At 41.1% G+C, this 16,771-nt stretch overlaps 1 protein-coding gene across 1 annotated transcript in view; it reads right to left on the bottom strand.

The window, feature by feature from the left end:
* Positions 1–16,771, bottom strand: part of ccdc3b (coiled-coil domain containing 3b) — a 31,135-nt gene that overhangs the window by 13,368 nt on the left and 996 nt on the right. The gene's annotated exons all lie outside the window — the stretch shown is intronic.

The raw sequence follows: 16,771 nt of genomic DNA, 5'->3' as shown, positions 1-16,771 counted from the left end.
TGTGTGTGCGCGCGTGCTCTTTCTGATGACAAGGATGACAGCACAATCATTAAGAAATGAACGAAAAAAATAACATATGGTTTTCCTATTCAGGTCATTTGCGAATATTGGAGAACCAAAACCATATTAATTTGAGTTATGATAGAGAATAAGGAATGAATGGAGCGCTGTATAAATATGATATATGTGACTATATGTGTGTATTTGCTCGAAATGTTAGTTTTACAGCCTCAAAGCTTGCAGCTCATGTATCCGGATCCTGTTTGAGCTCTGGAGGAGCATTAAAAGCTCGAGGGTTATAGCTTAATGTTTTTAAAGTCACAAATCCATAGTTTGGTGGGCAGAAGCTCAGACTGAATCCCAAACGAATCCGTGTTTACACACAGAGTTTGGTCTTCAGCCAACTGAACTTGAGTCTTCCAGGCTTCTGGGGAGTTCAAGCCAAGTTCATAAATTTGTTAATTATTTAAGGAATAAAACACTTGACAGCATATTGTTATAGAAAAACGAGACCATCAGTGACGGCGTAGCTCACTCCGGCCCCATCTAGTCCAGAAGGAACAATCTAAAGTGGGCCACCTTGCACAATAAATGCTGCAAGCTATATACACTATATACAAGCTATATATAGAAGCTCTATACACCCAAGGAACCGACCTATTTGGCAGAAAGAATCCAAAACAGCAAGGAATTGACCAAGAAGAAGTGATTTTTGTTGAACTGCTCATTAAGGCTTAATTAGTCCATAACTTCATTAATAATTATAATGAAGCAAATCTGGGTAGAAGTTATATGTACCCTAGGTACCACTACCTTCCTGCCAGAAAGAATCAAAATATGTGAAGAATTGAGGGAGAAGAAGCGATTTGTGTGGAAACTGCTCATTAGGGCTTAATTACTCCATATCTTCATGATTAATCGCAATTATGCAAATTTGGGTAGAAGGTATATGCACCCTAAGCAGACCTATCTTCTTGCCAAAAAGAATAAAAATCGGTGAAGAATTGAGAGAGAAGAAGCAATTTTTGTGAAACGTGAACAACGCTGGACAGATGATGGGCGACAGATGACACATCATGAATGGCATGAATAAACCTTTATTCTCTTAACAGCCTCTTTGAAAGTTTTTTCGCTCTTAACAAATAAATTATAATAAAACAAATATTAACTTTAATGTGAACAAGAAACCCCAAACTGTAAGCTCCTTCAATCCACAAGACTCCCACGGTGGAAAACTTAAACAGCTTTACGTCTGACTGTTACAAAGGGAGACTCCTTCCAAAAATTTCAATATATACTCTGTACGTCTTCTTACAAAATCAATAATTATGCACATTAATATACACCATACAGCTGGAACAACTGTCAGAGCTTCCGACCAATCAGAATCAAGCATTATTTTGACAGAATTTTGTCAGCTTTTCTTCCATCCAAAAGTAACTGATAAGCTTCATAAAACATGGCTCTGATGTGTGAAAAGTCAAGATGATGCCCAGGTTTAACACTTGCTCCCATTCTTAACACGCAAATACTCTTTGTGCCATTAATTTTCTCTGAATAAAGACGTGGCTGAATAAAGACTGTAGGAATTCTCACGCGCTTCACTTAAAGGTACAGTATGTAGGATTTAGTGGCATCTAGTGGCAAGGCTGCAAATTGCAGCCAACTGAATACCCCTCCCTCATCCCTCTGTAAAACTCTACATATCTTCCATGCAAGATTGCGAACATTATTGTTATTTTTTCTGCATTGTGGTAGTGCTTTATTGCTAATGTTAGCAGGATACATATTATATTTTCTCCATGTGCAGAATCAAAGACCAGATAGACCACCCAGTAACATTACAGAGGTTAGAAGGAGAGGGAGAGGAAAAGGGAAGTATGATCCTCCATTTCTCAAAATTTGGGTTTGGAAATTTGCTAGCACCAGCAACCACTGATTCCTCTTCTTTCTTCTTTTTCATCTTCGAGCCAGTGCTGGATTCAAGCTACAACATGGTGGCCTTCGTGAAAGACGAGCTGCTCCGTATGTAGATATGCAGGGCTCGTTCTCAGATTACGAAAACACAATGATTCTTGGTTACAGATGATTATACACTAATGAAAACATAATTAGGAATACTACACTCCATTTCTGCTCATAGATCCCCCTAAATCCTACATAGTGCACTTTAAAAAAAAAAAAAAGGTAGAGGATGTCGTGAGCCAAATAGCCATGACAGAGAAGTCGTAAAGCTCAAGTACAAATACATCTGTGTGAAGAGAAATGAGAAAGGTAGAGCAAGCTGAAATAGAATGACTCAATTCTAAAGACGAAAAGCTAAATTCTTCTATTTGTGATGCTGTGTGTGTCTTTGTGCAATGGTAAGTATCCAGTAAACATTTGCTTATTAAAAAGAAGCTTGGGTTGCTGAAGGGATTTGGATGCATTTCGTGTTTGGATAAAATGACACTGGACGAGATTTTTGGTCTGCAGCTTGGTGTATTCAGCATCTGCATGACATATGCTGCAAAGCATGATGACAAAATGCATTGCGTGACAAATAATATTCCACCCTTCTTTTTCCTTGCCAAAAACTACTAGAGTTTCACAAACCTAATTCCATTAATGCTAGTTTGAAATCTGTCTTGTCAGGTATATGATCGTAAAGAGGGTCTTTACGGCTTCCAGAGAGATTTCACCAGACGTTGACATGCCATGGCCTGAAACTCCCTTGAAACTTTCAATCATCACTCCGAATGACCTTTCACCCTGTTATATTAAAAACTCTGCACCCTTTCCTGGAAGGTCCTGCCAGGTTAAACATTGTTTAGTTGAGCATCCATGCTGATTTGATTAACATTTCCACGCTGTGCCTCTCTGGCTTCTTGATTTTTTGATGGTTTGACTTGTGAGCTTTGTCCTGTCAAACTCGATCCAGCTGGAAGCTTGGGTCAGGGTTTGGCTTTTTAGTTAACACACACACACACACACACACACACACACACACACACACACACACACACACGCACACACATTCTTGGACTTCTATCTTTGTGGGGACACTCATCAACATAATGCATTCCGTAACCTTAACAACTAAATGCCGAACCCTAACCCTCTCTTCTTTACTGTTCTACCTGATGGCAGGTCCATCAAAGTTTCTCGGGAAGAATTACAGCAGTGGCTTCCCGTTGCCTGCTACTGGATTAATATAGAGTTTTTTTTCTTCTCAACCATTCAGACCTATGGACAATTTGGAATAGTCAGTTAACCTAACCTGCATGTCTTTGGACTGTGGGGAAAACCAGAGCACCCGGAGGAAGTCCACTCAGACAAGGGGAGAACATGCAAACTCCACAGAGAAAGGCCCCTGTCAGCCACTGGGCTCAAACCCAGAACCTTCTTGCTAAAAGACAACAGTGCTAACCACTACACCGCCGTGCCGCCCATCCTAACCCTAACCTAAACCTAATTCAAACCTGAACCATAAAACTAAGTCTGAACCCTCAAACAGCCATTTGAAGAAGTGAGGACCAGCCAAAATGTCCTCCCTTCCCAAAAATATCTTAACTCTGTTGGTAAAAAACATATTCCTGTCCTCAATATGTAGCAATACGAGCTCAGGCATTTTGAAGGGCGTGCTCTTAACATGTAACTTTTAGATCACAATGAAGTCCATAAGTAGCAGGATAATGACATACTCTGTGATTTTGACACTGTGCTTCTTCCGTCCACTGTATATGAAATAATTCATATGCACTTATCGCCATATTAGGGACGTAAGATGGAATTTTATAGAATAGAAATAAGAATTAGAAATTAGGCCTCACAGGAGGCATAACTACCAAATTCTATAAGATTTATGCTTTGTATCATTTTTAGATAAGGGGAATAACAAAGTGCAAAATATTCACTCACTAGCCACTTTAATAGGAACTTGTTCTTGACTCTAATGCCGCTTTTCCACTACAAACGAGGCTGAGTTGGGCTGAGCCGTGCGGTGCTGAGTTGGGCTGAGTCGAGCTGAGCGGGGCTGTTGGAGTTGCATTTCGACTACAACCGCGCTGAACCGTGCTGGCTGGAAGTGGGTGGACACATTGGGTGGAGTTAGCGAAAGTGGGTGGACGTCACGTGATGTCGTTAAGCAGCGCAAACAGTGACATCAGTGATCTTTTAAGCGGTAGTCTCACGACCCGAATAGTAAACAATAAACATGGAGGACATGGAGTCGTTAGTGTTGCTGGTCTTGGTTCTGTGGCTTGTTGTCACCGACAACGCCAACAGATACTGGCAAGAGCGTATAGATGAGGCGAGGCGCATAAGGCTTCAGAAATTCTCGTAATTCGTAATTATTCTTCTTCCGGGTTTACGGTGTTTACAGATCCCAGTGTGCTCGCGGGGCGTGTGTGGGCATGTGAGGACACTCCTCACCAATCAGTGCACAGGGGAGTGTCTGCTCACGCCCCCAGCCTCACTCGGCTCGGTTTGGCTCGCTTCAGCCCCACTCCAAAACCGTGCGAGTTTTAGGGGCTAAGCAGGGCTGAAGCGAGCTGAGTCGTGCTGTTCTTTGGTAGTCGAAACGCGAGCCGTGTCGGGCTGAAGTGAGCTGAAGCGAGCTGAAGTGAGCTGAAAAAGGGTAGTGGAAAAGGGCCATAAGATTCCTGTTCTTGGATGCAGGAGTGGAACCCAGTGTGGTCTTCTGCTGTTGCATGCTGAGATGCTTTTCTGCTCACCACGGTTGTAAAGAGTTGCTATGAGTTACTATATCCTTCCTGGCAGCTCGAACCAATCTGGCCATTTTCCTCTGACCTCTCTTATCAACAAGATGTTTGTTTCCACCCACAGAACTGTCGCTCACTCAGTGTTTTTTGTACCATTCTGTGTAAACTCTAGAGACTGTTATGTGTGAAAACCCCAGGAGATCAGCAGTTTCTGAAGTAATCAAACCAGTTCATCTGGCTCAAACCAACACCCATGCCACAGTGAAAGAAAGTCACACTTTGAGATCACAACTTTTCCCATTCTGATATTTGAAGTGAACATTAGCTGAAGCTCTTGATTTGTATCTGCATGATTCGATGCATTGTGCTGCTGTTAACTGTTCTGTGAATTGAGTAAACTTGAGTTTGCATGGTGACCACCATGACCATGCCAAGATAAGGCGAACCTAAAATTACAATCTGCGATTAATTTCAGCTCTTGGGACACCCTTTAACCCCCAGTCACTGTGGAGTTCTGCTCTCCAACATGTACAACCTGAAGCAGACTTCAGTGTTTAGCTGTCCTGAACATATGTCTCATTCTGGAGGTATATTTTCTCCCTTTCTGTCTCTTGGGTCCCATCTGGAAGACCAAGAGTGGTGATTGATTGGTGGCAGACTTTGCCGACTGCACTTTGGAGTGTTTCAGGAAATAAAGAACCCTAGAGAGAGAGGCAGAGATGGAAATCTTTCAACGCTGGTTTGCCGATTCGGCGCCAGCACAGCCTTAATGGGGTGAAATGTTGAAAACAATGCATTCTTTTGTTCAACCCCATTCCTTTAAACCTCCTTGAAAAAGGTGCTGTGGACAAGAATGGTATGTAGATAAAGGCTAACTTTGAGAAACCCTGGAGTCCTTCTCACTAAGGAAAGCATCCCTTAGGAATGTCTGATTGTTTACACTACATCACCCTTTCAGATTCAAGAATACAAAAGATCAAGTTTGCCTTTGTGGTCTCCTTAAGATATCCGAACATGAATGTTTAAGAGGTCACAATAAAATATGCATTCCTTGGACTTAAGTCTCTGTTGATCTTGGGCTGGAACTCAAATGCTAAACTGGGATTTAGCTGTGTGACCAAGCTCAATATAAAGAGAGGAGGAAGTCCTTGAAGAACAACAGAAGAACCTGACTCCAAGGATAGTTTGGCTCAGAGAAAGCAGTTCATGCATCATTCTGTCAAAAATAATGAGTAAAGCAATTGTCATGTCAGTCCTCTTACCCACATTGGCCCACAAGGTTTGACTTGGCTAGTGATTTTGCCCTGGGTTTGCCGGAGGTGATGTGGCCTGGAATTCCTTTGATGGAGGTACAAAGCAAGTGCAGCATTTGTTATCTGCAAGGTGTTGAAAATGCAGGGGATCTTAACCTGTCTGCACAAGACCTTTATTTAAAGGCAGTGATTTGGTGTTGCTTGAGTGGTGGTGGAGTGGCATAAACATTATGATGTGGGTATGGAAGTTTTGTGCGTAGACTATTTTGGTCACAAAGACATTTCATCATGAGACAAGCAATTAACTAAAACCTTTAGGCTTGGTTCTTACTCACTATACAGTGACTTCCAAACATTTTCAATGATTTCTGTCAATTCTAAACCTGATTTAGACTCTAAGCTGGGAATACATATACTGCATGACTCTTAAAAATAATTGGTTCCCCCCCAAAACCACCAATGGATCTTTCACCCTCTTGCATGGATCTCTGCATGGATCTTGGGGCCCATCCTGGCAATCTTGTATTTTATTGTGGCTCAGTTCAATGTGGAATTAAGGGATGTTAATACAACTGATTAAACCCTGCCTCATCATGCTGGTTTGGTTATGATTCAACAGAAACTTTCCATGGAGAAAAAAAAAAAAGCTCTCTTAAAAAAAAGGTGTTTCTGTGGTGTAAGTGATCCAGGTGATACTGACACTTCAAGACAGCCTTGTGATCATGACTGAGATGAACACCACATTCAAATCCTGCAGTGCATGCTCTATGCTCTGCTTAATTCAATCCACCAGAAACATTACAATGGAAAATATGACATCAGATTCTATTCTTGCTTCCTCTTGATGCAAGCCTCTGTTTTGCGAACCCTTCAGGCTGTCAGGAGCTGCTTGTAATCTGTTATTAAATTAACTGGAATGCCACAGATGTTTTCTTTTTACTGCGCTCTTTATGATCGTGAAAGGATCTGTATTAACGGGTCCCTTATCTTCATGACATCCAGGGGAAGTTCTTTTAAATGGATCCAGCTGTTATATTCAGACTACAAACTTTGCTTTGACCCAGAACTACCGGTTTGATGTTTACAGAGCCAAAAACACAGCAGTTGTCAAAACGAAGCGGGAGGCCAGGTTTACGGTCATGCTTTCATGGCTGTCTTGTAAATACAATGACAGGTGATCAAAGAAGAAAAAAATCTGAGCTGCTATCAGTGTAGCTACTCTGGATTGTTGTTCAGACCAACTCAGAAAATAATCACCCCTCTTTTCACAGAGTCACTCATTGCTCTTACATGTAGATATAGACAGAACCTTCATGCCTTGCTGACATGGTGACCTGATTTAAACTCGATGAATATTTTACAGTTACATCGAGGTTAATCACAGGGATGAAATACCAAATGGTGCAGCACATTTGGAGAATGCCTCAGCATTTCCTTAATGACTTGAATACTTGGCTTCCATGAAAACTGAAGTCATACAGCCAACTGAGATTTTCATATTACACTTTTTTTATTGTGAAAATATTCGATACTTAGACATACAGCTGTTTTTCATGCACATTGAGCACAGCTGCGTTTGGCATTTTTACAGTCAAATCAAATGGTTGATTAGCTTCAAGAACTTCTATATGTGTTTGCCATAAAAAACAATGAGGAGAGACAGAGGAGTTTGAGAGACACTAGGCAGTGTTACATGTGTGAGAGAAGTATCGCTCACTTTGAATTATTGGGCCTTTGAGTGGGTCTAAGATGCTGAACATAACTAAAACAGTCTGGTTGTTAAGATACACAAAACTCCCATGTCAAAACGTAAATCGCTTCCAACAAGCCTGTGAATCACTATAGCTATGACCAAATACCTAAAGGAATAAAGTGCATGTACTTGTTTTCTTTCTGTTTCTTCATCTTTCATTTGATGACAAAATAATTAAATTGACATCTAGATGTTTGCTGTAGATGAAAGACTCTATGTATAACATTATAACAGTGAGTTCCTCTTTCAAAAATGGACAAAGTAGAATCTTTTGGAAGGTTAGAACCATTCACCAGCCAAAGAACCCTTGGGGAGCTCTTTTTTTCTTCAGTAGACATACAGTCAAAGCAATGCACAAACTGATAATTCCCATCTAAAGAGCACAAAACCTACCTAAAGACACTCAGCTATCCCTCACACTCAGCTTCTCTCTGTTTCCATTTAGAAAATGGTCCATGTAGAACCATTCATGAAGCACAGAACCAGCAGCCATCCAAAGAACACTGGAGGAACCCTTATTTCTCATTGGATATACTGTACATAGTTACTGGCAAATGGCCATCGGTCAAAGCATTGCACAAACTGATAATTCTGAAGATAAGAATCCATACAAGGAACACAAAACATATCAGAACAAACTATAATTTCGTTCCACACCCTCTGTCTTCTTTCCTGTATGAAAATGGCCCAAGTATAACCCTTTGAGAAGGGTAAAACCATTGACCATTCAAATAACCCTTGAGGAACTTATTTCTAGGTAGGGGGTGTGACTGGCCAGTGGTCATCAGCACAAACTGATCACTCTAATGATAAGAAGCCATATATTGAGCACAAACCATACAACCCCAACTCCAAAAATGTTGGGAAGCTGTGTAAAACATAAATAAAAACAGAATACGATAATTTGCAAATCATGGAAACCCGATATTTCATTGAAAATAGTACAAAGACAACACATCAAATGTTGAAACTGAGAAATTTTATTGTTTTTTGAAAAATATATATGTTAATTTTGAATTTGATGTCAGCAACACATTTCAGAAAAGTTGGGACAGGGACAAAAAAGACTGGAAAAATCATATAAAAAAACAAGTTTGGTTAATTGGCAACAGGTCAGTAACATGATTAGGTATAAAAAGAGCATTCCAGAGAGGCGGAGTCTCTCAATAGTAAAGATCATAGACATATAAACATAGACGCCACCTTCTGCGTAGAATCATACGTCATCCTCGCCGCCATATTGGATGTGGCAAAGTGGAGATTCTTCAACCGTCTCTGATATAGCGTCTAGACAGTAGCTGAGAATAAAGATGCCTCATTCATGTGCTGCGTTTAACTGTACCAACAGGTTTACCGTCCAAACGAGATCACATGGAGGTGAGACTGGAAAAATACTTTTCATTGTATTTGGTCATTATAACGTAATTTTACGAACAGATTTTTCTGACTTTGTGGCTAATATGAAGTCTCGCGCATAATAGTCGCTCGGTGAAACCTGTCTCCAAACACCGAAGTATTTCCTTCGTAACTACGCTGATTGTTGTTAGTTGCTTAGCTAACTTTTCACATACTATGTAGGTTTCCCAAAAATAAAGACATGAAAAAGCAGTGGGAGACAGCTGTGCGACAGGAAGGGTTTTCTGCTACTCCGTCATCCATGCTCTGCAGTGAACACTTCAGAATGGAGGATTTTGACAGAACAGGTCAGACAGTCAGGATCAGAGAGGGAGCTGTTCCTTCAGTCTTCAGTTTCCCAGCTCATCTCCACCGGGTAGGTGTATAGTTATAAGCAGTGAGAATTAGATAATACAGTGCCACACTATGCCATATAACACTGTATATTGCAAAAATTGTTTTTGGAGACATTTTATAGCCTATCTGCACGGCATTTAATGAAAGTGATGTGGAGACAGCACGGCACGGCTTCAGCAGCGTAAGCACAGCACATTATTCTACACGATCCCCGCTGAGCTCCAAAACATGCCTTGATGTGTAGATATCGTTAGTAGCCTACGATAGTAGCAGCGGAATAAAAAAAAAAAAAACAAGTTTCCGATAGCTTGATTCCGGTATAGGCCTGCTGCATGTTGAGGAAATTTAGGTCACACCTCCCATGGAATATTGACGGGTATTTCGCACACTATTTATAACCATCACATTAAAAGTTATATATGTTGTTTTGATGCCTGTTTGTTTCCCAAATATATACGTGTGTGTCTTAATGGGTGAATAAAAGGCATCGAGTTAAATATTATTGTAGAAAGGGGCTTTATGAAGTTCAGTCCATTTACTTGCATTGGTTTAGGGGGAAGATTTGCCACATCCAATATGGCGGACACTCTGACGTATCCCAGCAACGGGCCACCAGCTCAATGCGGCGTCTATGTTTATATGTCTATGGTAAAGATGGGGAGGGGTTCATTGCTCTGTGAAAGACTGCATGGGTAAACAGTGCAACAATTTAAGTATAATGTTCCTCAGTGTAAAATTTCAAAGAATTTGGGAATCACATCATCTATGGTACATAACATCATTAAAAGATTCAGAGAATCTGGAGAAATCTCTGTATGCAAGAGACAAGGCTGAAAACTGACATTGGATGCCTGTGATCTTCAGGCCCTCAGGTGACACTGCATTAAGGCTACGTTTACATTACGTCGAATCAGCGGATCATCAGATTAACGTTCTTAAAACGATTCGCGTTGACACTAAAACCGTTAGCCGTGCACACAGCAACACCAATACGCGGATACGCTCGGCTCCGCAGGCATCCTGCGCTCCAAATCACTCCGCCCTGAACAGCGAGTGCCCTCTGGAGGGTGCGCACTCCGGCCCTGCGCAGCTCACAGAGCGCGCGAGTGAAGTGAACAAGCCACGATTCGGGACTGAGCCGCTGTGTGTGTGATCCCAGCGCATATCACTTATTACTTGCAAGTGGAAGGATGGCAAGCCTAAAGACAATCATAACTACACAATGGGCAGTATTTGCATCAGTATTTGCAGTATTTTCATACTTTTATACTCTTTAATGAAAGGTGATACAAGGCGGAAGTCTGCGCCGTTTTTCAGCAGTCGCGTCACATGACCAACGCCAGCGAATCAGGAAGGTGGATGTCACAGTGACGTTGTCCAATGAGACGCCAGCTAGAGCTCAGCACAGCGTATTCGCGTATTCTCAATGTTTACACAGCACCGGAGCTGATACGATCTGGATTGAATACGTGGACGCTGGCGGATTCCCGTTTCCCCGCTTTTTCAGGGGGGTTAATGTAAACGGACAGTGCGTCCGCGAAGAAAACGAGACAGATACGGTCTAGTGTAAACGTAGCCTAAAAGCAGACACGTGTCTGTAGTGGAAATCACTGTATGGGCTCAGGAACACTTCAGAAAACTATCGTCTGTGAAAACAGTTCATTACTGCATCCACAAATGCAAGTTAAAACCAGATATAAACAAAATCCAGAAACACCGCCACATTCTCTGGGCCCAAGCTCTTTTATGATGGACTGAGGTGAAGTGGAAAATTGTCCTGATGTCTGACGAATCAAAAGTAGAAATTCTTTTTAGAAATCATGGACACCACGTCCTGCAGGCTAAAGAGGAGAGGGACCATCCAGCTTGTGATCAGTGCACAGTTCAAAAGCCAGCATCTGTGATGGTATGAGGGTGCATTAGTGCACATAACATGGGTAGCTTGTACATCTAGGAAGGCATCATTAATGCTGAATGATATATACATGTTTTAGAGCAATATGTTGCCATCAAGACAAAATCTTTTCCAGTGAAGGCCTTCCTTCTTTCAGCGAGACAATGCCAAACTGCTTTCTGCATATATTAAAACTGCATGGCTCCATAGTAAAAGAGTCCAGGTGCTAAACTGGCCTGCCTGCAGTCCAGACCTATTTCCCATTTAAAACATTTGGTGCATTATGAAGTGCAAAATACGACAAAGGAGACCCCAAACTGTTGAGCAACTGAAGTTGTGTATCAGGCAAGAATGGGACAACGTTTCTCTTTCAAAACTACAGCAACTGGTCTCCTCAGTTCCCAAACGTTTACAGAGTGTTGTTAAAAGTAGAGGTGATGCAACACAGTGGTAAACATGCCCCTGTCCCAACTTTTTTGAAACATGTTAGTGACATCAAATTCAAAATGAGCATATATTTTTCAAAAACAATAAAATTTCTCAGTTTCAACATTTATGTTGTTGTTGTACTATTTTCAATGAAATATAGGGTTTCCATGGTTTGCAAATTATCACATTCCGTTTTTATTTACAGTTTACACAGCGTCCCAACTTTTTTGGAATTGGGGTTGTACATTATAACACTCAAATATCATTTCCACAATCTCTTTTTAAGTTTCTATCAAGGAAATGACCCAAGTAGAACCCTGCGAGAAAGGTAGAACCATTAACCATCCAAAGAATCCTTGAGGGCCCATCTTCTTTGAAGTGGATATAGCTCCTGGTCACATTTTTCATTTATAAACTTGTAGAAGACCCCTTCAAGAATGGTAGAATCATCAACCATCTAAAGAACCCCCCAGGAAGACTTTTTCCATGGAGGAGCATCTACTGGTCATTGTGCATTGTTTGAAGAATTGCACAAAATTCATCATTCCCATGACGAGAACCCATATAGGAAGCATGCATAAAGATAAACATAAAGACAGTGAGATATCCTTTCCACCCTCTCTGTCTACAGTTCCATTTCGGAAATGATCCGAGTAGAATCATTTGAGAAGGGTAGAACTATTATTCAAATAACCCTTGAGGAACCTTTCTAGCATAGTTTGCAATGGCCATTTTTTTTCATAAATTTAAGCATTGCACAAACATAATTGTCAGGATGGAACCCCACACAAAACACCTTCTTCTTCTTCTTCTTCTTCTTCTGGCGAGCTGGTCATACACCCACAAAGCTGCTTCAATTTAGTTGCTTGACCTCCTGTCACTTCTCTGCCTGTTGGATTGCAATCTCTCTGTATAAAAAAAACCCCAAAACCAAGCCTCATGCTGGCTGGACGCTGATATTTAATGGTGTCCAACAATAGGGCATGGGCTCTCGACTTCAATTATAGAGGCTCTCTCTACTGCAGAGTTTCAAGCATTCCCTAACACACCTGATCCAACTTACAGGGGGTGTCATGATTAGCTCATTACTTGGATCAGGTGTGTGGGAACCAGGGAAAATCTTAAACTGTGCAGGGAAGTGGTTTCCAGTTACTAGAGTTGAGAACCGCTGCATTACACTGCAGTCAAATGTAGCAAAAGATCATTCTGGAACTTTTCCAGACCATATGGGTTGAGTGCTTCTAGTAGAAAAAAAAGCGCCCATACCCGATTCCAGTTCTGGAGGTCCTCAGCCCTGCAGAACTTTGAATTCCGTATTACTGAAAGAAATACTATGTGATTGTTTTTTCTGTAAAGAACAGAAACATGGTTGAAATGATCTCGGGAAACTGCTGTTCACATTAATCAGTAAACCTAAAATATGTGACTACGTAGCCTACTGCATATTCAAACCTACTGCTTTTTTACTTTTATGATGAAACACACATGAGAGAATGTCTTACCAAAGCTGTGATTTTATCCAACTTTCTAACACATTATCAATTATCTACTCTTTTAATACAGCACTTACCTATGACCATAAATTCCCCACTCTGGAAAAGTAGTCCCATCTTTTTTAAAAGACGAATCCTATAGATTCAGTGCATGAATGTTTCCTGACATTCCAACAACTGCCCCTAGACTTCCATTATAAATGTGTTTCCAGATTGCTATTCTTTTCTCAGTGAAAATTTTGGAAATTCTTGCCTTTGGTAAATGAACATACACTGTAAGTCGATGTGACAGGGATTAAGTTGAGAAATGCTGGAGTATTCCTTTAACACACCTGATTCAACTCATCTGTTCATTATTAAGGCTGAAACATGTTTGGCCCAGAGAAGACTCCAGTTTGAAGCTTGTGGTGTGAGTGAGTGACTGTGCTTTGTGAAATGTGCAACATTGGAAGATGCTGAAATGTCAGAACATGCATTTGCACTCTATCTATCAAAAGACACATACACAAGACTAATGCCCCGGGCATCTTGTGTGCCCTTCGTCTTCCTTCTTCCATGAGTAATCCTTTTCACTGACCCAACACCACCCCTTAGACTTTCATGTGCTTTCTGTTTTCTCTGGTCCAGGAAAACAAACTGAGATTTTCATTTGGAGAAAGAGGACCTGCACTACACTGCCGACATGGTAGATTATTATACACACAAGACACTTTTTTGATGAAATAAAAACATGTGTTCTATTCCCTTTTAGCAGGTTTCATTCATTTGGTTTGATAGCATGCAATATTATTAGCATGTCGCTTATCCTATGTGTATTACATCACTCTACCCAATGGAGAATGAGTGTTGAATATGGTTTATGATATTGCATGGTTGTCAAGACAACATGATGGCACATGTTGGAGCTGATGCGAATATTCAGTGAGAAAGTTTTCTGCTGCGCATGCGCAAAAGCATTTCTTTGTTTGACGTGAAAGAGAAAGATGCGTTGAACACCTGAAAAGCTACCAAAACTTCATTAGCTATTCTTCATGCATATTTACAAGACATTTACAGACATCGAAAAACTGGAAAAGAGAGTGGTGTATGTAGTATAATAATAATAATAATAATAATAATAATAATAGGGTGGCACGGTGGTGTAGTGGTTAGCACTGTCACCTCACAGCAAGAAGGTCCTGGGTTCGAGCCCAGCGGCCAACGAGGGCCTTTCTGTGTGGAGTTTGCATGTTCTCCCCGTGTCTGCCCGGGTTTCCTCCGGGTGCTCCGGTTTCCCCCACAGTCGAAAGGCATGCAGGTTAGGATAATTGGTGGCTCTAAATTGACCGTAGGTGTGAATGTGAGTGTGAATGGTTGTTTGTGTCTATGTATCAGCCCTGCGATGACCTGGCGACTTGTCCAGGGTGTACGCCGCCTTTCGCCCATAGTCAACTGGGACCCTGTAGAACAGGATAAGCGGCTACAGATAATGGATGGATGGATGGCTACTCAGGCTGTTGGCCTCCAGCTAAATGTGAAGAAAACCAAAGTGATGCACCTGAACCCCTTGACTAACCCCTTCATGCTCTCGATGACTTGAGTATAGAGAAAGTCTTTGACTTTAAATATCTGGGCAGTTGGACAAGTATGTCCCATGATATCAAAAGTCGAAAAGCCAAAACATGAAGTGCCCTCAATGCCCAAAACAAAGTCTGGGTTGCACCTCTGACCAGGAAAACTAAGGTCAGGGTTTTTAAAGCAACAGTTGAGTCCATACTCTCTAAATTGACTGTGGGTGTAAATGGTTGTTCATGTCTATGTGTCAGCCCTGCGATGACCTGGTGACTTGTCCAGGGTGTACCCCGCCTCTCGCCCATAGTCAACTGGGATACGCTCCAGCTTGCCTGCGACCCTGTAGAACAGGATAAGCAGCTACAGATAATGGATGGATGGATGGATGGATGGATAATATTGGCTGGCTTTTTTCATGATATATCAGATATATTCAGCTAGCATGATAATGAACGACTCGAAGACAAGTTCAATATCATGCAAGCTGAATGGAATATACTGGTGCATCTCAAAAAATTAGAATATTGTGAAAAAGTTCAATATTTTCCATCAGTTATTTAATAAAGTGAAAATGTTATATATTATAGACTCATTACACATAAACTAAAATGTTTCAAGCATTTTTCTATTTTAATCAGTATGGCATACAGTACAAAAACATAAAAAAAATCTCAAAATATTAGAATATTTCATTTTGAGTTTGAGTAAAACAGTATGAACACAGTGTATCTCTCGGTCTAGTTCAGTACACACAACCACAATCATGGGAAGACTGCTGACTTGACTGTTGTCCAGAAGATGATCACTGATGCCCTCCACAAGGAGGGTAAGCCACAAAAGGTCATTGCTGAAAAGAGTGGCTGGAAAAGGTGCACAAGCAACAGGGATGGCCGCAGTCTTGAGAGGACTGTCAAGAAAAGTCGATTCAAGAACTTGGGAGAGCTTCACAAGGAGTGGACTGAGGCTGGTGTCAGTGTATCAAGACCCATCACGAACAGACATCTTCAAGAAAGGGGATACAACTTTCGCATTCCTAATATCAAGCTACTCCTGAGCCAGAGACAATGTCAGAAGTGTCTTATCTGGGCTAAGGAGAGAAAGAAATGGACTGTTGCTCAGTGGTCCAAAGTCCTCTTTTCAGATGAAAGTACATTTTGCCTTTAATTTGGAAATCACGGTTCTAGACTCTGGAGGAAGAGTGGAGAGGCACAGAATCCAAGGTGTTTGAAGCCCAGTGTGAAGTTTCCACAGTCTGTGATGATTTGGGGTGCCATGTCATCTGCTGGTGTTGGTCCACTGTATTTTATCAAGTCCAAAGTCAACACAGCCATCTACCAGGAGATTTTAGAGCACTTCATGCTTCCATCTGCTGACGAGCTTTTTGGAGATGCTGATTTCCTTTTCCAGCAGGACTTAGCACCTACCCACAGTGCCAAAACTACTACCAAATGGTTTGGTGACCATGATATTACTGTGTTTGATTGGCCAGCCAACTTGCCTGACCTGAACCCCATAGAGAATCTATGGGGTATTGTCAAGAGGAAGATGAGAAACACCCGACCCAAAAATACAGATACGCTGAAGGCCACTATCAAAGCAACCTGGGCTTCAATAACACCTCAGCAGTGCCACAGACTGATCACCTCCATGCCACACCGCATTGATACAGTAATTCATGGTAAAGGATCCCCAACCAAGTATTGAGTGTATAAATGAATATACTTTTCAAAAGTTGGACATTTCTGTATTGTAAATCCTTTTTCTGATTGATCTTAGGGAATATTCTAATAATTTGAGATATTGCATTTCTGATTTTCATGAGCTATAAGCCATAATCATCAAAAGTAAAACAAAAAAGGCTTTAAATATTTCACTCTACATGCAATGAATATAGAATATATGAAAGTTTACCTTTTTGAATTAAATTATGAAAAAAGGAACTT

The sequence above is a fragment of the Neoarius graeffei genome, chromosome 26, assembly GCF_027579695.1.
Source record: "Neoarius graeffei isolate fNeoGra1 chromosome 26, fNeoGra1.pri, whole genome shotgun sequence".
Lineage (NCBI taxonomy): Eukaryota > Metazoa > Chordata > Actinopteri > Siluriformes > Ariidae > Neoarius > Neoarius graeffei.
The sequence above is the reverse complement of the archived record's forward strand: the minus strand, read 5'-3'. Positions and strand labels throughout refer to the sequence as shown.